Source organism: Propithecus coquereli, unplaced genomic scaffold (assembly GCF_000956105.1).
Source record: "Propithecus coquereli isolate 6110/MARCELLA unplaced genomic scaffold, Pcoq_1.0 Scaffold346, whole genome shotgun sequence".
Classification (NCBI taxonomy): domain Eukaryota; kingdom Metazoa; phylum Chordata; class Mammalia; order Primates; family Indriidae; genus Propithecus; species Propithecus coquereli.
Genome location: NW_012149130.1, coordinates 1,901,005 through 1,925,334, shown reverse-complemented (window position 1 = coordinate 1,925,334; position 24,330 = coordinate 1,901,005). Strand labels below are relative to the sequence as shown.

Sequence of the window (24,330 nt, the reverse complement as noted above, 5' to 3'; positions counted from 1 at the left end):
TAACTACGTCATACTATTTCTATTCCAGTTTTCCTTATCTATAAAATGAGGGGCCTACCTATAAGTAATGGCTGAGATTCCACAGTGCACATCTAGAGTTCTTTGGTTCTTAATAATGTTGGATACAGAAGATCTTTTAAAACCTCTGCTAAATTAAGTGCAGAGGAACAAGTTCATGTATTCATTCATTTCTTTCAGCAAATATTTATTTATGTGCCAGGTAATGTACTAGGCGCTGGGGGTACAGCTGTGAACATAACACAAGAATACCTGTCCCCTTTAGTGGAATTAGAGGCAAGCAAATTGGTAAGCAACATACATAATGTGTCAGAGGGAGGCATCCAAGTTGAGGGGGTGGGTTGTTGCTATTTTAAATAGGATGGTTAGGTATGCCCCCACTGAGAAGATGGCATTTGAATGGGACTGAAGGAGGTGGCTGATTTAAAACGATTTAAAAATTAGTAATTTGTCACACCAATCTCTTTAACATAAGATATCAGGTGATAAAATGTCTTATAAAGATTCAGGATCTGTTCTTCTGAGGAGGAAAGCCCAAGAAAAGGATTTGAATTACAGAAGAGCACATCGTTATGCAGTTTGAAATCCTGAAAGGGGAGAATGTTCTCATACTGTAACTCTCCAAAAGCAAATGCCTGCTTCCCTTTTTATTTATATCAACGTTTTGAAAGGGAAGGTCTTCTTTTTTCTTTCTTTCTTTCTTTTCTTTTTTTTTTTTTTTTGTGTGCCTACCCTGTGAAGCTTCAGAGGGGCAGTTGAGATCTTCTACATTTTAGAAGGGGCATTACCCTCTCTGAAGGACAGCCTATGTTAGCACCTGGCCTGCTTTACAACGAAAGTTCAGTTTGGTCTTGCTTAATTTTCTGGAACACAGATAGGAAAGCCTAAAATACAATTTGGCAGCATTTGATACTACCAACTCTCTGTTCCTTTGATCAGGAGAGGCTTGGTGTTGGATTCTATGGTGTGTTAGGCGTCCAGAATGAGGTGCACTGGCCGTGTTGAAAAACTACAGGCACAGGGTGCAAATGCAGTGGGTAGACAGAGTGAAGGGGGAGCGAGTTGTTAGATCTAGTTGATGTAATTGAACACATTTTCAAAAGGGAGCCATCAGAAACCTGTATCGTGGGCCCACTTCTGTCATTAGCTTAGGCAGGTCATTTTGGGGTTCAGGGTCCCATCTATAAAATGGGAATTTTAGATAATTACTAAGTATTTCCTGGGTCTAAAGTTCTATGATTTTAGGAATGTTTCTCAGGGTGTGTAGCACTAGTTCATTCAGAAAAATCACTGATCTCACTGGTTAGATTCCATGTTTTACAAATTAATTTGGTACCAAGTGAAAGCTGCAAATATCTATACATGGAATGTTTACAGATCATATGAATTTTTTTCTCTTTCTCTGGAATCTTGTCTGCAAATAAGCTATTTTGAAAGTAGCTTTTGAGACTTGAAGATTGACATTTTCACTATCTCTAGTGTTCTCAAGCTCACCTAAGATTCTGTATTTTGAGATTTTTGAGGGATTATGAAGGATGAAGGCTTTGAATTATTCTCCTTTAACTTTTTTGAAGAGATGGAGTCTTGCTATGTTGCCCAGGCTGGACTGGAACTTCTGGGCTCAAGTGATCCTTCCGTCTCAGCCTCCCAGAGCACCACTGTGCCTGGCTCCCTTTTACTTGTTTTGTTTCTTATATTTAACATCATTTATACCTAGATTTTTTTTTTTTTTTTTTTTTGAGACAGGGTTTCACTCTGTTGCCCAGGCTGGGGTGCAGTGGCAGGATCATAGTTCACTGTAATCTCAAACTCCTGGGCTTAAGTGATCCTCCTGCCTCAGCCTCCCAAGTAGCTGGTACTACAAGCATGCCCCACCGTGTCCAGCTAAATTTTGTATTTTTTTGTAGAGACAGGATCTTGCAGTTTCCCAGGCTTATACCTAGAATTTTGGATAAAATCCACTTAGAGCTTCTGGCTTGTGGCTCGCCTTTGGTTTGACATTGCAGCCTTTTCAGATAGTTATTTTGCCCTTCCCCCATATTTGTGTATTTCATTGGATGCTGTTCCTTGGATGTTTTTATTTTCTTTACATTAGCTCTAACAAATATTAATCAACTTATATTGGACCTTGGGGGTAGTCTTTTTTTTTTTTTTAAAAAACAATTGTTTCAATTGAGAAAGGAATGATTGGATAATAATACTAAGCTCAAGAATCTGTGGGTTCCTTTAAGTTCAGGGTTTCTCAACCTCAGCACTACTGATATTTTGGGCTGGATAGATAGATCTTTGTTGTGGGAAGCTGTCTTGTGCTTTGTATGTTTGGTGATATCCCTGGCCTTTACCCTCTAGGTGCCAGTAGCACCCCAGTCGTGACAAAAATGTCTCCAGACATTGCCAGATCTCTCCTGGGGTGCAAAAGTGCCTGCTTGAGAGTTACTACTTCACAGTGTAGGTAGGATCCTTAATATAGAAGGCACGCTGCATTTGAGATAGGTAAGTTTTTCCTTCTGATAGTGAGTTTTTTTACCCCTAAACACAAACCTAATATTTTGTTTATAGGAATTGGAGGAAGTTAAAGTTGCTCCCAGATGTGCATGTCATGAGCAATTGCACATGTCAGAAACCTGGAAAACAGATGTTTTATTAATTTTTTTCTTTCCTGGGGAGTCATTTAAGGAAAGAAGAGTGTTTAGAGGCAGTAAGGAGAGAATTCTGCGACTGGGTCTGATGAAAGAAAGGCCTTCCTCTACAAAAGGCCTCCCTCAGACAGGGCCTGGCTGCCTGGTGCTGTGGCGGAGGAGGGGTGGAGGGGTCTGTGCCGCAGCCCCAGGCTGGAGCGGCTGCCCTTGCCTGTCAGGGCGCAAGGCTCTTGACAGATCTCCCAAGCATTGCACAGTGGTGGACTGGGGAAGGGGGAGTTTATCCATGACCAGGTCAAAAGTTCAGTGGGACCTGTGTTCAAAGTGTGTGTGTGTGTGTGTGTGTGTGTGTGTGTATTCCGGACATAGGCATATATAAAGTTGATTATTCCATCACATCTTTCAATGTAGAACACACCAACCACAGGACCCTTCTTGAGGCCGCTCTAAATATTTTTCATGATTTTTCCCATTTGATTTTTCTCTCAAGCAAGTATGGTGAGATATTTTATGGATTCAAGTAGATTTTTATTTTGGTTGAGAGCGAATGTTACTGCAGTGGCGACTTAAGCAGTCTAGTGCACTGTGAAGGGCTTTGAGCTTCTTGGAAGGAAGACTGTAGGACTTCAAGGAAGTGGTGTCACTTATCTATGGCTTTTGAAGACGTCTTCCACTGAGAGTGCACATCTCCAAGTCCTCATTTTCCATCTGGGGCATTTCGTCCCCACAGAGACCCAACATCTTACTTTTTATTCTTTATCTTTTTTGGCTGGAACTAAGGTCATGCCACCTTTTTGTTTTCTCTCCTCCTCCATCGTTGTGCTCGTCTACTGATGGCCTAGGGTTTGTTCTGGACATTGGTGGAGAAGGGGTAGAATTTCTGGCCTGCATCAAGGTGTTAAATCCCAGAATTTGTGTAAATAAGTTGGTGTGAAGTCAGTCACTTTTGCAGCCAAGATCAGTTATCTCCTCCATAGAGGGCAGATGACCCTTCAGAATAATTCTCTTACGTGCTCTCTTTTGTACTTTGTTATCCACACACCCATTTAAAATGTGATGTGGTTTATGTAAAAATATATGGAAGATAGTGTTTCATTCTCCTGCTCAAAGTCCGTGACCTCAGCTGGCCTTTATGAAAGATATCTGGCTGGTTTGAATGATGTAATGTTGTAAGTTCCGCACAGTGATGGTCAGCTTTTAACTTTGATTCTGCAGCCCAGACTCCTTAGGAGCCAAGTCAGGTCTACTCTTCCTGTAGAGTGGGCTTGCTGGAGTAACTGTCTGACTTTGCAATATGTCACTGAGGCATGTGGACACCTGAATTAAACATGTGAAGGGTTGTCACACCAGACTGTGTGCACATCCTTCTGTGCCCCTCCCCCCACCCATAAACTCGAAAAAGAAGTGAAAATAGAGGAAGTGATAGGGCCACAGTTACACTAACTGCTTCATTTTTTTTAGTGCTGAACTTTTAAATCACATCCAATTAATAATAACTGAGAATGGAATAAGTACAGTTGAGAATGCTGTTAAGTGGTCTTGTTGACTGTGAGAGTGTTTTTTCTCCTGGCCAGTTCCTTTTAATGAACACCCCTTCCCTGAGTGTTCATTGTTTCAGCAACAATGGCACTAAGGACAGTTGATTTGCTTGACAGAAAATGTGTTAAATTAACAGATCTACTTCTTTAGCAAATCCTTTCTCTCCTCTACTCCCATTGTTTGTCTTCTGTCTTCCTGAATGGTTGTTTGCGAATTCTTTTAGGTGTGAGGACAATTTTTATAACAGAGCCCTGGAGTTCTTTGTTTAGGGAACACTGCTGTATGAGGGAAAGGTGATTTAAAGAAAAATTTCACCTGTTGCCATAATTAAGGGATTTGATTATGGATTTTTTCCACTCTTAGACTGGTATTGATTTGGCTTAGTATCCTAGAGAATCGTACTTAGTTTTTCACATTGTTTCTTAAAGACTTCCCACCTCTTTTTCCTTTGTGTTGTTAAAACAGCCACCCAGCCCTCCTTCAGGATGTTGAGGATTGGGAGGGGAATACACTCAGTCGACATTGAGCTTGCTCGTGTTCTCATCCTGGATTGTCATCATCTTCAGTGATAAGTCCATCCTCATTACCTAAGATTATACTTACATTTCTGTAATGCAGCTTTTAAAAGTTAAAGTGGATTTTTTTTTTTTTAATTTTAGACCCAGGGTCTTGCTGTGTTGCCCAGGCTGGAGTGCAGTAGTGTGATCATAGCTCACTGCAACCTTGAACTCCTGGGCTCAGGCGATCCTCCAGCCTTAGCCTCCCAACTAGCTGGGACTACAGGCATGCGCCATCACATCTGGCTAATTTTTAAATTTTTTATAGAGACAGGGTCTCATTATGTTGTCCAGGGTGGTCTCAAAATCCTACACTCAAGTGATCCTCCCACTTTGGCCTCCCAAAGTGCTGGGATTATAGGCATGAGCCACTGTGCTGGCCGTAAAGTAGAATTATTATTATTATTTTTTTAAAGTGGAAAATCTGAAATCCCAAAGAGCCTTCCTTGTGTTAGTTTCATCATTATTAATATTAAGGTTGCAGAGGTATGTGACAGTTCTTATTCTCCCACTGCCCTGGGGAATTAGAGTTTAGGGTGGCAGTCATACATATATCTCAAAACCTATGTTATGTGCCATGTCAGCGATAGGGAATGTGATTGCTGTAAGAGTTCTGAGGAAGACAGTGATGATGAGTGAAACGCTTTCTGGAGAAGGCAGGTAATCAACGTATCTGCCTAGGTCAGAGAGTTCTTACAAGGAGCTAATAGAAAATGAGGTTGAGAGATGATACTAGAGGCAACCTTGCAGCAAGCCTTGAATGCCAGGCTCACTAGTGTTAATCATTTTTCTTCAGGCAGTAAATAAAATTTTAGAGCATCAATTCCTGTGTACTAAATGTTTTAGGTTAAATCTGGTTGTGGTAGCTGGGATAGAACAGAGTGGAGGAAGAAAGACTAGAAAGTACAGGCATACCTCGAAGATACTGCAGGTTCAGTTCCAGACCACCACAATGAAGTGAGTAGTTCAGTAAAGTGAGTCATCTGAATTTTTTGGTTTCCCAGTGCATATAAAAGTTATGTTTACATGATACTGTAGTCTAAGTATGCAATAATATTATATCTAAAAGAACAGCATACATACCATAATTAAAAAATAGTTGATTTCTAAAAAATGCTATCGTCTGAGCCTTCATTGAATGGTAATCTTTTTCCTGGAGGATCTGGCAGTCGTCTTAGTGGCTGCTGACTGACTGATCAGGGTGGTAGTTGCTGAGTTGGGGTGGCTGTGGCAATTTCTTAAAGTAAAACAACAGTGAAGCTTGGTGCATCAGTTAACTTTTCCTTTCAGGAAAGATTTCTCTAGCATGCAGTGCTATTTGATAGCATTTTACCCACAGTAGAATTTCTTTCAAAATCTGAGTCAGTTCTCTGAAACTCTGCTGTTACTTTATCAAATTAAGTTTACGTAATATTCTAAACCCTTGGTTGTCATTTCAGCAGTATTCACAGCATCTTCACCAGGAATGGATTCCATTTCAAGAAACTTTTTTTTTTGCTGATCCATAAGAATCAGCTCTTCATCTGTTCAAGTTTTATCATGAGATTGCAGCAATTCAGCTGTTAGGGCTCCACTTCCAATTCTAGTTCTCTTGCTATTTCTATTACATCTGCAGTTTCTTCCTCCACTCTAGTCTTGAACCCCTCAAAGTCATCCAAGAGAGTTGGCATCAGCTTCTTCCATACTTCTGTTAATGTTACTCTTTTGACCTCATAAATCATGAATGTTTGTCTTGGCGTCTAGAATGGTGAATCCTTTCTGGAAGCTTTTCAATTTACTTTTCCCAAATCCATCAGAAGAATCGGTACATATGACACCTATCCCCTTACAAAATGTATTTCCAAAATAGTAAGACTTGAAAGTATGCCTTGGTCCATGAGCCGAAGAATGGATGTTGCCTTAGCAGGCATGAAAACAACTTTAATCTCTTTCTACATCTCCGTGTGAACTCTTGGGTGACCCAGGTGCATTGCGAATGAGCAGTAATATTTTAAAAGGAATCTTTTTTTTCTGAGCAGTAGGTCTCAATAGTAGGCTTAAAATATTCATTAAACCATGCTGTAAGCAGATGTGTTGTCATCCAGGCTGTTTTTCTATTTCTAGGCACAGGCAGAGTAGATTTAGTTAGCATAATTCTTAAGGGCCCTAGGATTTTCCAAGTGGTAAATGAGCATTGGCTTTAGCTTAAAGTCACTAGTTGCATTATTCCCTAACAAAAAGTCAGCCAGTCCTTTGAACCTTTGAAGCCAGCCAGTGACTTCTCTGGCTATGAAAGTCCTAGATGACATCTTGTTTTGATAGAAGGCTATTTTATCTACATTGAAAACCAATTGTGTAGTGTAATCACCTTGATCAATGATTTTTAGCTAGATCTTCCAGATAATTTGCTGCAGCTTCTACATCAATACTTGCTGCTTCGCCTTGCACTTTTATGTTCTGGAGATGGCTTCCTTCCTTAACCCTCATGAATCAACAACCTCTACGAGCTCCAGACTTTTCCTCTGCAGCTTCCTTACCTCTCTTAGCCTTTGTGGAATTGAAGAGAGTTAGGGCCTTGTTCTGGATTAGGCTTTGACTCAAGGAAATGTTGTGGCTGGTTTGATCTTGTATCCAGACCACTAAACTTTCTCCAAATCAGCAATAAGGCTGTTTTGCTTTCTTATCCTTCGTGTGTTCACTGGAGTATCACTTTTAATTTCCTTCAAAAATTTTTCCTTTTGCATTCACAACTTGGCTGTTTGGCTCAAAAGGCCTAGCTTTTGGCCTGTCTCAGCTTTCGACGTGCTAAGCATAATCATTTCTAGCTTTTGGTTTAAAGTGAGAGATATGTGACTTATCCTTCCGCTTGAACACATAGATAGAAGCCATGGTTTGGTTATTGATTGGCCTGATTTCAATATTGTTGTGTGACAGGAGGAGAGGTGAGGAACTTGCTGGTCTGTGGAGCAGTCAGAACACACAGGATGTTTATCAAGTTTGCTGTCGTATGTGGGCGCAGTTCTTGATGCCCCCAAACACTTAAAAGAGTAGTAACATCAAAGATCACTCATCACAGATCATCACAACAAATATAATAATGAAAAAGTTTGAAATATTGTGAGAATTGCCAAAACATGACACAGAGACACAAAGTGAACATATGCTGTTGGAAAAAATGGTGCCAGTAGACTTGCTTAGAGCGAAGAACAGTGAAACGAGGTGTGCCTGTATTAGAGTGGAAAGGGTGTGAAACGCTGAAGGTAGTGGTGATAGGGAAGGACCAGGACATTGTCCTGGTTTGTTTCCAGGATATTGTCACTGGCATTATTGAAGAAAGGCGGGGTAGGACTAGATGACCCCCAGTATGGGAGCACATGGAGAAAGTTAACACTTGGATTATCCTGTATCATGTAAACTGGAGGAAGGTGGTTCCCCCCAGCTTGGGGCAGCTTAGTGATAGATGTCATTGGGCGCTCAGGCAGTGACGCCACTCGTGGTCACAGGATGGATTTCACAGCAGCAGGGTCTGCATTGCTGAGTGATGCAGAGACATCTAGGAAAATGATTATGATTGAAAACAACCTTTGAGTTGGTGATTTGAAGGGTCAAAGATGACTTCAAGAAGGCTATTCGAGTTACTATGGTGGAAGAGGGAGAGGCTGAGACTAAAATTTCTTTCTCTTGGAAGGAGGGAGGAAGGAATAGAGCTCTCGAGGAAGCTTAAGAGAATGGTGAAAAGGGGAGAACTTTTTTTTTTTAAAAAAACTTCTCACAAATAACATATAGCTATTGTAATGAGAAAAAATTAAATCAATCCCAATTCCTTCATGGTTAAGATCTTGGTGTTGTATTGAAGAGATCAATTGTAGGCCCTCTTAAGGAAAACCAGCCTGTTTCTAAATTCTGCTCCATGTTTTTTTTTAAATTTTATTTCAGTGCTAAGGGCGGGTCAGTGACCCAGCAGAGAGGGTGCCAGCCTGCCCCTCTGCTCCATGTTTTCTACCAGTAATCCTCTTCTCTGTTCTATCCCCCTCTGATTGTTGGCGTGTGGTTACCCAATCCTAGGATTGTCAGTTGCTCAGTATCTTGGCTTCCTATTGAGTAAAATGAAAATAAAAATCTGAACACAGAAATATACCTTTCTATCATTAGAATTTTAGGTTTACTCTTGCTTAACTATTGATTGTTTGGAATACTTCAGAGTTTTTAGGTGTTTAATGATCTGTAAGACTACTACTTAATATTACTTCGTGAAGCTTTTGTGGTGGTAATTTGTGTACATATAAGCTGTTCAGGTATTGATGTTCTGTGTTCTGTTTAATAAGAAGTTCCCCATGCCAGAGAAAGTTACTACTCTACAGAAAGACTTCTTTTGTTTGTTTGTCTCATTGCCCTACTGGTCCTACAAAAATTTTTGGAGGTTGTCCAGCAGCTTCACCCTCGCCTCCCTGCCCTGAAGTAAATCCGTATCTTGGCCAGTAATCTATAACAGATCTTGCAAGAAAAGATGAAGGGAGACAATTAAATTGCTGTTCTTGGGAGTGTAACCTAGGAAATATGAGGATTATTCGAGTTAGTGTGGAAGAAGCTAAAAGGCCATGGTGAGAAGCCTTGGCAGTGCAACATCTTACATCAGTTAAAAACTGAGAGACCCAGCCTGAGAGGATTTCATGGGAAGCCCAAGCTTCAGTCCACTGGTGTGTACCCAGCAGAAACGCAGGCACCTGGGAATCTGCGTTCCTTGTCCCCCAAAGCGCCAAACACATCCTCAGTTTCAGTTTTCTCTATGATATTTTATAAACATGGGATCATACTTTTACATACTTTTTTTTTTTTTTTTTTTTGCGGGGTGGTGGGAGACAGGGTCCCGCTCTGTTTCCCAGGCAGTGGCACAAATTGTAGCTCATTGCAGCCTCCAACTCCTGGGCTCAAGTGATCCTCCTGCCTTGGCCTCCCAAAGTGTTGGGGTTATAAACGTGAGCCACGGCACCCAGCGTATACTTAACTCTTCTGAATCCTGTTTTATTCATTTAACAGTGTTACCTGACACAGAATGGCCTTTCATCACAGTACATTCTGATTTGTAATAGCTGCAGAATATTCACTGAATTAAGATGTACTGTAATTTAGCCAGTCTTCTATGGGGCATTTAGGTTATTTTTAGTTGTTTCCTATCATTACTACCATGAACAGGAAGATTTTTCTGAGATAGGATTAGTGTTTTCAATTATTAGACTTCCATTATTACCTTCTGTGTTTGAGGTTTTAGGTTTTGAGTTTTCTTCACTTTGTCACTTTTTGTCTTACATTTTATAAAAGTTACATGGATTTTGGTGGTCCAGGCACTGCCTTAATTGTTTCTCATGTATCAGCTTACCTATTTTTAATTCCCCCATGAGGGAGGTATGACCTTGATCCCGCTCTGTAAGAAACAGGCCCAGAGGTGAAGTGATTTGCCCAAGGCCATATAGCCAGCAGGTGGCAAAATCTGGGCCTGAACTCAGGGCCATACTCTAGTAAAATGCTGAGGCACTTATTGGTAAGTGACATGGATGGTAGGGCAGTGAGCGAGGAAAGTAGATAGATAGTCAGAGTGAGTTACTTAGGGGTATGTGGGAAGGTAGGGGAGGCTAAATTTTAGCTAGTATTGTGGCATTAGAAAGGCATCTTTTAAGCAAACTATGAAGTGCAGTGAGTCAGGAAACAATGACATTTTAGAAGTGAGAGAAATTCAATTTTTTTCTTTTAATTGCCTAAAATGTGTGCAAAATATGTCAGTACCTTTTAAGAGTTCCTCAGTTTTGTCATTTTCACACTGTACTGCAGCACTGGCTAGAGCTTTTTAAAAACTTTATTTTTAAGTAACGTCAAACTTACAGAAGGGTTATAAGACTAGTACAAAGAACTCCTGAGCCCCCTTCACCCAGATTCCCCAAGTGTTAAATGTGGCACCATTTGCTTTATTGTTGTCTCCCCTTCCTCTCCTGGCTGTCCTCCTCCGTCCCCCAGCTGTCTGTCTGCCTGTCGGGCTAGCTGGCTATCATGTAATTATTGTTTTTCTGCACCAAGAGCAAGTTGCAGACATGATGCCTTTTTACCCTTCAACATTTCAGTGTTTTTATGCCTTAAAAATACGGATTTTCTCTTATGTATAACCATAGTGCCTTTTATCAAAATCAGGACATTAATACTGAATAAGATCTATAGATAATAGTATCATATGAAATATTGGCAGTTGACTCAATAATATATACAATTTATACGTTATGTTTATGAATTTTTAATATGTTATTTTAGAAATTATTCTTCTGGTTCAGGTTTTCAGTCTAGGAACGTGCATTGGATTTATTAATAGCTGTTGGGTATCTTTAGTCTCCTTTAATCTGGAGCAGTTTTTCAGTCTTTGTCTTTCTTGATCTTGACCTTTTTGGAAGAACACAAGCCATTTATTTTATTGACTGTCCCTCCAGTTGGGTTTGTTGGCTGTCCCTCAGGATAATTCAGGTCACGCATTTTTGGTAGGAGTGCTGAGGAAGTGTTGTGTCCCTGGTACATCATATCAGAAGTTACATTATGTTGATTGGGCCCATTATTGGTTTTTGTTACTTTGACCAATTGGATAAGGTTATGTCTGCCAGGTCTCTCCCGCATGAAGTTACTACTTTTCCCTTATAAGTATCATGTGGGGTGAGACTATATAAATATTCTGATTCTCATCAGAATTTCACCCATTAGTAATTTTAATCCATGCATGATTCTTTGCCTAAATCAGTGATTACATCACAATTACCAAATAATTATTTTCATATTCCATCATTCCTTTTATGAGTTGGCATTCAGTTTGCATTTATAGATTTTGTGTTTGATTCAAAACTGTTTGTTTTTAGTGTCTGATAAGAATATAATTTATAAAGTCTTTGATTTTTCTTGGAAAATTCATCTAACATGGATAAACACTGATATAACAATATTCAGAAAGTGAAATTATTTTTTTTTTAACTTCAGATCTCATTTATTTTGAAAAATTTTCTCCCTTCCCTTCCCTCTTCTTCCCTCCCACCCCTCCCCCAGGATCTTGCTCTGTCACCCGGACTGGAATGCAGTGGTGCAGTCATAGCTCACTGGAGCCTGAAACTCCTGGGCTCAAGGGATCCTCTTACCTCAGCCTTCCTACAGCTAGGACTGCAGGTGGGCATCCCGCCACGCCTGGCTAATTTTTAAATTTTTTCGTAGAGACAGAGTCTCAGTATATTACCCAGGCTGGTCCTGAACTGGCCTCAAGTGATCCTCCCACCTTGGCCTGCCAAAGTGCCCGGATTACAGGCGTGAGCCACCATACCTGGCCATATTTTGAAAAAATTTCAAACCTATAAGGGAACCCCTACGTACTCTTATTTTAGATTTACCACTTGTTAACATTTTGCCACATTAGGTTTATATTTTCTTTTTTGGTAAACCATTTGAAGGTAAGTTGGCTACGTGATGACAGTTGACTACTTCTTCCTTTGGCATGCACCTCCTAAGAACAAGGACCTTCTCCAGCATGACCACCGTATCATGTTCACACTTAGGAAAATTAGCAATAATTCTATAATATTAATACCATCTATGAATAGTAAGCAGTCCATATTCAAACTTTCTCACTTGTCCCCACAATATCTTTTATACATGTTGTACCATACCTCCATCCTGGTTCACACGTTGTGTTCGATTGTTAGTTAGGGCAATCATTTTTAAGCAGGTTGAAACTAATCCAGCTATCTTAATAATAGCAAAAAATTGGTAAAATGATTCAGATTTCAAGCAGCAAGTGTATCAGTGAAATAATAACAAAAAAGAGAGAGTTTATTGGAATAACACTGGCTCCAGTCCAGACTATGCTCAAGGTCTGGACACACTATTTAACTTAATCTCTGTGAGCCTCAGCTTCTTTATTTGCAGAATTGTTCATTTCTTATTCCATACGGTTATGATGAGATTCGAATGAGCTAATGCATATGAGGGCCTGGCACAAGTAGATCTCAACAACTGGTAATTATTATTCACATTTTTTTTATTTTAGATTTTGATTATGGTGATAATACATGAATATTAGAATCATTGGGAGAAAGGAATTAACTAACAAGTTATGTGATCTCATATTTAGTTATTTTGAAATCAAAGTACAATGATATAAAATTGTAAAAAATAAGCATATTGTGCTTACGTGAATTAAAGTGGTAGCTGATTACAAATGTTTTTGTTTAAAAATGGGCTTCATTGAGATAATTTACATACCATACAATTCATCCATTTAAAGTGTTAAATTCAGTGGATTTTAGTATATTCACAGATAGGTGCAACCGTAGCTCAGTCAATTTTCTTTAATTATAATACCTCAGAGAGAAACCCTATACCCTTTAGCTATTACTCCCCTATCCCCCATATCTTAGCCCTAAGCAGTCAACTACTCTACTTTCTGTTTCTATAGATTTCTCTATTCTGGGCTTTTATAATGAATGGAATCATATCGTATGTGGCCTTTTGTGACTAGATTTGTCACTTAGCTTCGTGCTTTTAGGATTCATCCATGTCGCAGAAAGATCAATACTTAATTACTTTTTTTTTTTTTTTTGAGACAGAGTCTCACTGTGTTGCCCAGGCTAGAGTGCCATGGCGTCATCCTCACTCACAGCAACCTCAAACTCCTGGGCTCAAGCGATCCTCCTGCCTCAGCCTCCCAAGTAGCTGGAACTACAGGCATGCGCCACCATGCCCGGCTAATTTTTTGTATATATTTTTAGTTGTCCAATTAATTTCTTTCTATTTTTAGTAGAGACGGGGTCTCGCTCTTGCTCAGGCTGGTTTTGAACTGCTGAGCTCAAACAATCCGCCCTCCTCAGCCTCCCAGAGAGCTAGAATTACAGGCGTGAGCCACCGCACCCGGCCCTTAATTACTTTTTATAGCCAAATAATATTCCACTGTATGTAATACTATGTTTTCTTTACCCATGGATGGACATTTAGGTTATTGCCACCTTTTGGCTACTATAAATAATGCTGCTGTGAACATTTGTGTACAATATTTTGTGAGGGCAGGTGTTTTCAGTTCTCTCAGGTGTGTACCTAGGAGTGTAATTGGTGGGTCATGCATACGTAGTATGGTGGCATAGTATGTTTGATTGTTTAAGGAACTGCCTGTTTATAAAAGTGGCTGCACATTTTACATTCCCACCAGCAGTATATGAGGGTTCTAATTTGTCCACATTCTTGCCAACACTTGTTGTCTGACTCACTGATTTTAGCCATCCTAGTTGGTGTGAAGTGGTAGCTCAATGTGGTCTAGATTTGTACTTTCCAGATGACTAATGAAGTTGAGCATCTTTCCATGAGCTTATTGGCCATTTGTATGTGTGTCTTAGAGAAACCGCTATGCATAGATCCTTTGTCAGTTTTGACAGTGGGCTATTTGTATTTTTATTATTGAAGTGTAAGAATACTTTATATGTTCCAAATACAAGTCCCCTGTCAGCTATACAATTTGCACATATTTTACCCATTCTATAGATTGTTCATTTTCTTGATGGTGTCCTTTGTCAACGTATTCTTTTGTGTCTGGCTTCTTTCATGCAGCATAATGATTTTATGCAGTGGTTCATTTTTTGCATTGCTATATTGCAATTTATCTATTTTATTGTTGACAGACATTTGTGTTGTTTTCATTTCCTGTTGATACACATTTGAGTTATTTACAGGATTTGGCAATTATGATTAAAAGTGCTGAGTATATTCATATACAAGTTTTTGTGTGGACATGTTTTCAGTTGTCTTGGGTAAATACCTAGCAGGGGAATTGCAGGGTCACATGTAAATGTGTGCTTATGAGAAACTGCCAATAGTTTTCCAAATTTATATATGTTAAGACCCCCTCCCCCACCTTTTTAGTGTACATTTCTGTGACTTCACAGCTGTATAATCACCACCATAATCAAGGTGGAGAATAGCTCTATTCGTCTACTAATTTACCTCATACTCTTTTGTAGTCAGTCCCTTCCTCCAGCCCTTGGCAGTCACTTACTTGATTTCTATCCCTGAAATTTTGCCTATGTCATACAAAAGGAATCCTGTAATATGTAGCCTGTTGAGTCTGGTATCTTTTACCTGGCATGATACATTGGAGATTTATCTCTGTTGTTGAATGTATCAGCACTTAATTCCTTTTTATCATCAAGTAATATTCCATTGTTGGGACTAACCACAATTTGTTTATTCATTCACTAATGGAAGAATGATTACATTGTTTCTGAATTTTAGTGATCATGAATAAGCTGCTTAAGCATTCGTATACAGATGTCAGTATGAACACCGAGGAGTAAGATTTCTGAGTCATATGGTAAATGCGTGTCTAATTTTGGAAAATGGTTTTGCAGTTTCTTGTTTTCCCACCAACTATGTGTGCAAAGTTTCAGTTCCTCTGCATCAAATGTTTGTTATTGTCAGTTGCTGCTGCCATTGTTTAAAGCTATCTTAAGAAGATTATAGTGGTGTTGTGGTTTGAGTTTACATTTACCTGATGAATAATAATACTCAGCATCTTTTCAAGTGCTTATTTGCCATCCGTATACTTTGGTGAAGTATTTTTTGCAATCTTTTGCTCACTTAAAAAATTGAGTTGTTTCCTTAATACTGAGTTTTCAGAGTTCTTTATGAATTGGGAATACAAGTTCTTTATCTGATATATACTTAGCAAATATTTTCTCCCAATATGTAGCTTGAATTTTCATTGTTTTACAATGTCTCTTAAAGAGTAGAAACTTATAATTTTGGTGAAATCTAATTTATCCAGTTTTTTTCTTACGGATCGAGCTTTTTGGTGTCCTATTTCAGAAATCTTTGCCTAGCTTAATCTTTTCTTTTTCTTTTTCTTTTTTTTTTTTTTTTTTTGAGACAGTCTTGTTCCGTTGCCCCAGCTAGCAGGCAGTGGCGTGATCATAGCTCACTGCAACCTCGAACTCCTGGGCTAGAGCAGTCCTCCTGCCTCGGCCTCCTAAGTAGCTGGGACTACAGGCATATACCACCACGCCCAGCTAATTTTTCTAGTTTTTATAGTGATGGGGTTTCGCTCTTGCTCAGGCTGGACTCAAATTCCTGATCTCAAGGGATCCTTCTGCCTCAGCCTCCCAAAGTGCTAGGATTACAGGCGTGAACCACCACACCTGGCCACTTCTGTGCTTTCTTCTAGAAGTTTTAGGGTTTCTTTTGAAGTTCTTTTTGAAATGTTTTTGTTGATAATTTGTAAAAGGTATTTTTACTATTTATTTAATTTCTAAGAAGTAGGTGGTATTTCTCTATTTGTATGGAACCATGTTTTGGGACAGTCTAGTGGGCTAACACTACAGGCAAAGTTCTGACTTCCTGTTCCAGCTGTATTCTGGAGCATAGGGAATCAGTCTACATTGCAAAAGCCACATCTGCCTTTTAGTTGATGGTGGTGGTGCTGGAGACCAGTCAGCATAACAGTGGGCATCCATTTGCTCTGGGGTCCCAGATCGAATTTGGTGATGAGAATAAAGAGCGGGCTACCAGAATAGTTGGTGCAGGATAATTTAAAAAGCCAAGACAATCGGGTTTTTTGTTTATTTTACACTAAATTTCTTGAGTACTTAATGACTTTTTAGAGTCCACATATAAGCGATATGCACTTAATTTGTTTTTCTGTGGCTGGCTTATTTTACTTAGCATAATGTCCTCAGGGTTCATTCACGTTGTCAGAAATGACAGGATTTCCTTTTTTTTTTTTAAAGGCTGAATAATATTTCATTGTGTATATGTACTGCATTGTCTTCATTCATTCATTCATCGGTGGGCACTTAGGTTGTTTCCATAGCTTGGCTGTCGTGAATAATGCTGAAATGAACATGGGATTGCAGATACCTCTTCGACATACTGATTTCAATTCCTTTGGATATAGACCCAGAAGTGGGATTGCTGGATCATACAGTAATTCTGTTTTTAGTTTTTTGAGGAACCTCCATACTGTTTTCCAAAATAGCTGCACCAGTTTACATTCTTACGAACAGTGTACAAAGGATTTCCTTTTTTCCCACATTCTCTCCAATACTTTTCTTTTGCCTTTTTTTTTATTTGTTTATTTTTTAGAGACACAGTCTTGCTATGTTACTCAGACTGGAATTGTTTTATTTTTTATTTATATTTTAATTATTTTTGAGACAGAGTCTTGCTCTGTTTCCCAGGCTAGAGTGCCGTGGTGTCAGCCTAGCTCACAGTAACTTTAAACTCCTGGGCTCTAGCGATCCTCCTCCCTTAGCCTCCCTAGTAGCTAGGACTACAGGCCCACGCCACCACACCTGGGTAATTTTTTGTTTTTTGTAGAGACTGGGTCTCATTCTTGCTGAGGCTGATCTCCAACTCCTGAGCCGAAGCAGTCCTCCTGCCCTGGCCTCCCAGAGTGTTAGGCGTGAGCCACCACACCCTGCCTACATCCCTTTAATCTAGAATAGTCCCCTTGCCTTTTTGCTTTTTATAAATCTTTTGAAGAGTTTGGGCAGTTGTCTTATAGAATATTCCATGTTTGGGATTTTTCTCTTTGTTTCCTCAACATTAGATTCAAGTTAAACATTTTTGGTAAGACTACTTCAAAGACGTTGTTGGATACCTACTGTGTTAACAGAAATCACGTAATTTAAGGCTGTTTACTGTTAGTGATATTAATTTTAATCACTTGGTTCATGAAACTTACTTATTTTTAAAAATAATTTTTAAGAGACAGGGTCTGGCTCTTTTGCCCAGGCTAGAGAGTGCAGTGGCATCATCCTGCCTCAATCCTCCTGCGATCCTCCTGCCTCAGTCTCCCAAAGTGGTAGGATTATAGATGTGAGCCACCGTGCCACACCCAGCTGAAACTTACTGTTTTGATTGAGTGATTAGTTTCTCTTCTCAATCAGGTGACCTCTAAATGATAGCTCTGTACACTGCCCGCGTGCCAGAGAGGGAGTAAGAGACAAAAAGAAATGGTCACTGCCACAAAATTTAAAATATGGAGATAGATGTTCAGACAGACTATTGCAGTGCAATAAGATGTCTGTTTCAGTGAGCCCGTCCAGGGGAATTGAGGAAGGTTTCACAGATTGAATGGAGCCTGGAAGGCTGGTTATGAATTGACAGGTGGATAGGTAGGGAGGGTTGCTTAGTAACAGCCTGTGTGGAAACATGTCCGAAAGAGTAGGTAGGTAGGGAATGTCAGGTACAGCAGGAGTGTATCTGGAAGGTTGTTGGGAGTGGCAAGAGATGAGGCCATGTCAGTAGGGAGCTGATGGTTAGGTAGGAAGGCTATTTGATTAAATTAGATTTTATCCTGAAGGTTGGGCTTTTCAAACTCTTCTAAAGCTGCAAATCACTTTAAGAGGAAATTTTATGCAGAAACTCAATATATAAAATAGATAAAAGTGAAGCACTGTTTGTAAATTGCTGTGGTAATGGGAATTGAAGTTTAAGAAGGGGTGAGTGATGTGATGTAGTATTTAGAACATTCCTGGTATATAACCTGTGTGCAGTAAATATTTGTTGACTGAATGGAGAAATAATCTTTGCACAGTAGAAGGTTCACTTCGCTGTTAGTGTACAATGAGCAGCCAGGAACCAGAAAGACAACTTGCAAGGCTAGGTGAGAGATTATAGGACCTAAGGTAGAGAAAGGATAACAGATTTAATGAGAGGTTGGTTATGAGAATAGGACGCAAAATGAACTGGACATGGTTGGACAATGGCTTGTAAGAGAGGAATAGTCTAGCACAGTGGCAGTATCATCCAAAGGGCAGTGTCGTCCCCAGGGAGCATTCTGGGCATTCCTGGCATTACTGGCAGTTAGTGGGTGGGGGGCCTGCATGCTAGATATATTATACGGTGCATAGGACATTCCCAACAATGAAGATTTTGCCCCCATCCTAAGAACTTTCATGTAGGTGAAAAAAAAAAACACTTCATTTGAATCTAAATCCAAACTTCATTTTACATATAAGCACAAAATTTTTGCAGTGTTTTAACATAAATCAAAATTTTTAGGAATGAAGCCATGGTGTGAATCTAGGAAAGATTATACTCAGTATGGCTTGGAACATTAGTGTTTAATAGGAGTATTTCACCATTTTGGAAAATCCTGTGTTATATCATCACCTTCATCATTGGTCATGTTGGGATTGTTTATATAATACCGTGTCAGTCTGCATTTTGTACTTTTAGCTTTTACGTATAGGAACAAGCACATGACTACTTTATTGTGTCTTTTATTGTGACTACTTTATTGTGAGGTCGCGCTTAAGCATTTACATTTTGAAATGTTTTATTTTATTATATACTTCATGCTATGTCAGCTTCTCATTACAGTTGAGCAAAATATTGATTATATTTATGGATGTAGGAAGTTTTGTTGTCTGTGAATTTCATTTCAGGATAATAAAGAAGTGAGTGTTAATAAAAGTACGTGTTATAAAGAGGGAGTATTGGGTCTGAGAAAGTTACAGAATCACTGGTCCAGGGTGTGTCCTAGGATTTTCTGGCTTGTTAACTGCCTGGTTGTTGTTACTCTTTATTGAGATGGGGAAATTACAAGAGGATTGGGTCTGAGGTGGTAAGTACGTGAGTTAATGCAGTGAACAGTTGTGAATGGAGCTTTGGCATACAGCACAGAGCTCTTGCCTGGGAGAAAGTAAGTTAACATCTATTGAGAGAAGTGGTGGTGAAGAACAGATTCTGGATCCAGCCTAGGCTTGTTTCTTGGTGCCGTACTCAGTACCTGTGTGACAGTGAAGAATTTACTTAACAGTTTTCCTTATCTTCAGAAATGGGAACAAAATGGTACCTAGCCACTAAGTTAATGTGAGCATTAAATACCTTAAAACCTGTAAAATACCCGAATTGTGCCAACTTACTAGTTCTCAAATTAGCCATTATTGTTCACCATTCAGTATGGGCCAAGAATTGTGAATTAATATATGAATTATCTCATTTGGTCCTTAAAAACAATATTTTTATGAGATTATTGAGGCTTAGGGAGATTAATCCGAGATTTGGGAGTCATAAATAATATAGTAAGCAATGAGCCTCAGTTGGATAGGATTGAGTCAGATACTGTTGCACTCCATCTGTGGTCCTCGGACCAACATCCTCAGCATCTACTGGGAGCTTGTAAGAAATACATAATCTCAGGCCCCACCCTAGCTCTGCTGATTTAGAGTCAGCATTTAAACAAGGTCTACAGGTGATCACTAGGCACATTAAAGTATGGGAAGCACTGGGCTCAGAGATGTGAGCTGGTCAAGGTCAGCAGGGGTAGATAACTTGGAGGCCTCATTCATGGTGCAATAAAAGGCTCAGGAGGTGGTGCTCATCCTGGCTCTAGCTCCCAAGTTTTAGCATTTGGACTTTGGCAGGTCTTTTTCTTTCTCTGGACCTCATTTTCTCATCTTTTGGTGAGGCAGGTTCTCTTTTAGCTTTGAAATTTTATGGTTCTGAGTCCAGGGTCATCTACTGCTGTGGTCCCCAACCCCTAGGCGAAGGACCAGTGGCACCTTTTCTTGTGTTTATTAGCTATTTATGTCTTTGGTGAAATTTCAGTTAAGATCTTTTGCTCATTTTAAAATTGAGTTGTCTGTTGGGTTGTTTATATATTCTGGTTTTGCTTTTTCTAATCTAAGGTCACAGGTTTTTTCTTATGTTTTCTTCTAGAAGTTTTATTGTTTTAGATTTAACATTTAAATTTATGTTCCATTTTGAGTTGATACTTGCATATGATATGAGGTATTTGTTTTTTGAGGGGGAAGGGGAGGGAGCTATGTGTTCTAGCACCATTTGTAGAAAAGAGCATCCTTTATCAGTTGCCCATACACATGTGGGTTCATTTCTGGACTCTGTATTCTGTTTCATTGTTCGCTTTCTTCTGTTTGAGACGGTACCACACTGTTTTAATTACTGTGTTAAAATTAAGTAATGTTAATCCTCTCGTTTTGTTGTTTGTTTTCTAAGTTATAGCTTTTGCACTTTCATGTGAATTTTAGAATTTATCAGTTTCTACAAAAAAGCCTGCTGACATTTTGATTGTGGTTATGTTGAATATATTGATCAATTTGTAGAAAATTGACAGATTAACACTATTTAATCTTCTGACCCATGATGGTGGTACGTCTCTCTATGTTTTCTTTGATTTCTCACAGAAAAGTTTTATATTCTCCACTATTCAGGTGTCTCCCATCTTTTGTCAGATTTATCATAAAGTATTTCATACATTTTGTACATTTTTAAAAAATTCTAGTTGCTGATACATAGAAATACTATTGAGTTTTATATATTGATCTTGTATCTGTCACTTTTCTAAACTCAACTTCTTTCAGCAGCTTTTTGGTAGAATTTCATTGGATTTTCTTCATAGATGATCATGTTATCTGTGAATAAAGATAGTTCTGCTTCCTTTTTTTCCCAACTGGATGCCTCATTTCTTTTTCTTACCTTATTGCACTGTCTGGAACTTCCCGTAGAATGACAGACAGAAGTGGCCAGAGTAGACATTCTTGTCTTGTCTCTCATCTTAGGGAAGAAGCATTTAGGCCCTCCCCATTTTCATGTTGATTTTTTTCCCTGCAATTATGAGTTACTTAGAAGCATGAATATATTAAAAGTGTGAAGAATATTAGCTTTCAGATATTTGGGAATTTTCCAGAGAGCTTTCTGTTAATCATTTCTAATTTATTCCATTTTGGCCAGACAAGATACTTTGTATGACTTGCATCCTATTATATTTATTGAGACTTGTTTTATGGCCCAGAATATGGTGCCTCTTGGTAAATGTTTCATGTTCACTTGAAAAGAGTGTATATTCTGCTATTGTTGGCTTGAGCATTCTGTAAATGTCAATTCAGAAACTTCTTTATCTTTTAATACAAAAGGGGTGAAATATGAAATAGATTCATTTCCCTCTTCCAAATTCATAGCGTGAGTCTGGAAATCCTGCCAGCTTTCTCTTGTAGTTGAAGAGCAGTCTCCTGATTGGAATGACAGCTTTGAACTGGAAGACATTATTTCATTAGTGCACTAATCAACCACAGAGATTACCTGATTGGCTACTTAATAATTAAATGAAGTTGCTTGTAATTCTTTGAGCATACACAGAACTAATTAAATTAACCCTTTACTGCCCGGCATGCCTTGGGTATTCTCGTGTGAAGATGGAGGAGCCTAAAATCCTTCTTGAAAACTGATGAAGTTAACAGGCAGATGTTTCAGTCAATTTCAAAGGTAAGTACCTTATTTAAGAGGCATATTAAGTACAAATAAAACAAAAAATAGAGGTTCAGAAACTATAATCCTTCATCAACTTGAGTATTCCTAGGGTCTTAATGGAAAAGCTTTTTATATACCAATACTTCTTTTGGATATAAGTTTAAGATAAACCCTCTTCATAGCCAGTCTTATTTTTCATTGTAAAATCTTATAGACGTTAGTTATTTCAACATGTGTTTGTAACAGCCTGCTAAGATACAGAGAAAGAAAGGTTGGTGAAGGAGAAGATTGCACTGGATTACAGATCATAGGTGATGAACAAAATATGGACTAGAATTCAGAATTGAAAGAGACCTCGAATAAGATGACCTTATTTCAGCCTCTATTTTTGTAGATGAGCAAACTTATTGGTTGAGGAAATTAAGATGCAGAAAAGTCAGGCGTTTTGTCTAACGGTGATTCTCTGTAGGAGGTGATTTGCCCCTTCAGAGGACTCTGGCAGCCTCTGGAGACGTGTGTGGTTGCCACAGCTCGGGAAGGGGGGTGTGCTAGTGGGTAGAGGCCAGGGATATTGCTAAATACCCCACAATGCGTAAGACAGCCCCTCAGAACAAAAAAATCTTCTGGCCCAAAGTGTCAGTACTGCCAAGCTTGAGAAACCCTGGTCGGAAGTCAACTTGAGTTTTGATTAGAACATGGATCTCCAGAATTCTTCCTTTAGTGACTTAATATAATCTTGTCATCAGCTGTTGGTAATCACTTCAAAATTATTATTTTTATTTTTCATTTTTAAAATTTGAGGCAAAATTCACATAACAAAATTAACCATTTTAAAGTGTACAATTCAGTGGCATTTGGTAGATTCAATATGTCGTGCAACTATCATCTCTGTCTAGTTTCAAGATGTTTTTATCACCTCAAAAGGAGAGACCCTGTACCCATTAAACAGTCACTCTCCATTTCCTCCTCCCCCATCCCTGGCAACCACTTTCTGTCTCTATGGATTCTAAATTTTTTTGTGGTGCTCTGGGAAGAACACCGGACAGGAAGTTGGGAGAGTGAACTTCACATCCCAGCTTCTGTGTTCTTCCTCTTACTTGCTGTATGATTTGAGCAAGTCATTCCTCTGTTCCAAGCCTCAGTTTCCTTTTTATTTATGGAAAAGCTGTCACAGTAGCCAGATACCATTCTTCTTTAAAGTCTGAAATTCTAGCTCACATGTTTGCTCAGCGTTTTGTTGGGCATCTGTAACAGAATTTTTAATCTTACACTAATTTCTTTCTCACCCAGAGTGATTCTGAACCACCTTTCCAGGTACTGAATTAGTGTTTTTGGATTGATGTTCTTGGAATTAGAAGTTAATGTTGGTATCAGCTCAAATAAAATGCTTAGGGAGGTTAAAGGGGCCTCCAAAATATTAATTCACCCCATTGCTAAACAAATTTTAGGTTACCTAATTTAGCACATAACTTGTGTTACCTTGTAATTAGTAAAACAAAAACAAGTACAGTATCTTTCTATATTCCTATTCCTGCTTAAAATCTTCCTATGGCTTTCTCTTGCATTTAGAATAAATTCTATTATAAATCCCTTACCTTTGTTTAGTAGGGGCCTGTAAAATCTTTTTGCATCTGTGGCCTTGCCTTGTGCTATTCTGAACCCCCTCGCTCCAGTCACATCAGTTTTCTTTTATTCTCATAAAGACTGCATTCTTTAGGGCCTTTGCACCTGTTCCTGGTTTTCAGGTCTCAGCTGAGATGTCATCTCGATGAATGCAACCTTCCTTGATCATCCTAACTACCTATAGTTTGTTTTAGTAATTGTACGTAAGTATTATAGAGAGAATAATAATGAATTTCCATCACCCAGCTTCAATAATTACTAACATTCTGTAGTTCATGATCACCCAGTTTAAAGTAGTACCCTTGCCTCTCTGCCCCACCCAGTCAGTCTCTGTCATACTATTCTTTTTTTGTTTTCTTTTTCTGGAGTTATCTTTTTGGTTTACTATTTTTGTCTATTTTCACCTTACAAATGTGAGTTCTATCAGAGCAGGGATCTTGTCAATCCTGTTCCTTCTTGCATCTGCAGTACCTAGAATTGTCCCTATACATAGTAAGTACTTAATATTTAATGAATGAATGAAATAAACTTTCTAAAAGCAGGGACTCCACTGCTTCACTTGACCAACCTTTAAAAAAAATAAAATAAAAGCAGGGACTGTGTTTTATCCATGTTTGTATTCTTAATTGTGTCTAGTAAAGAGCCTCTTCACACTTAGTAGGTAACAAATAGTTGATCTGATGTCTTTATTTTCTTTGTCACTG

The 24,330-nt window shown here is 38.9% G+C and overlaps 1 protein-coding gene across 1 annotated transcript in view; it reads left to right on the top strand.

Moving 5' to 3' along the window:
- The window catches only part of CECR2 (cat eye syndrome chromosome region, candidate 2), a 193,556-nt gene that overhangs the window by 5,145 nt on the left and 164,081 nt on the right, over nucleotides 1–24,330 (top strand). The window lies entirely within an intron of this gene.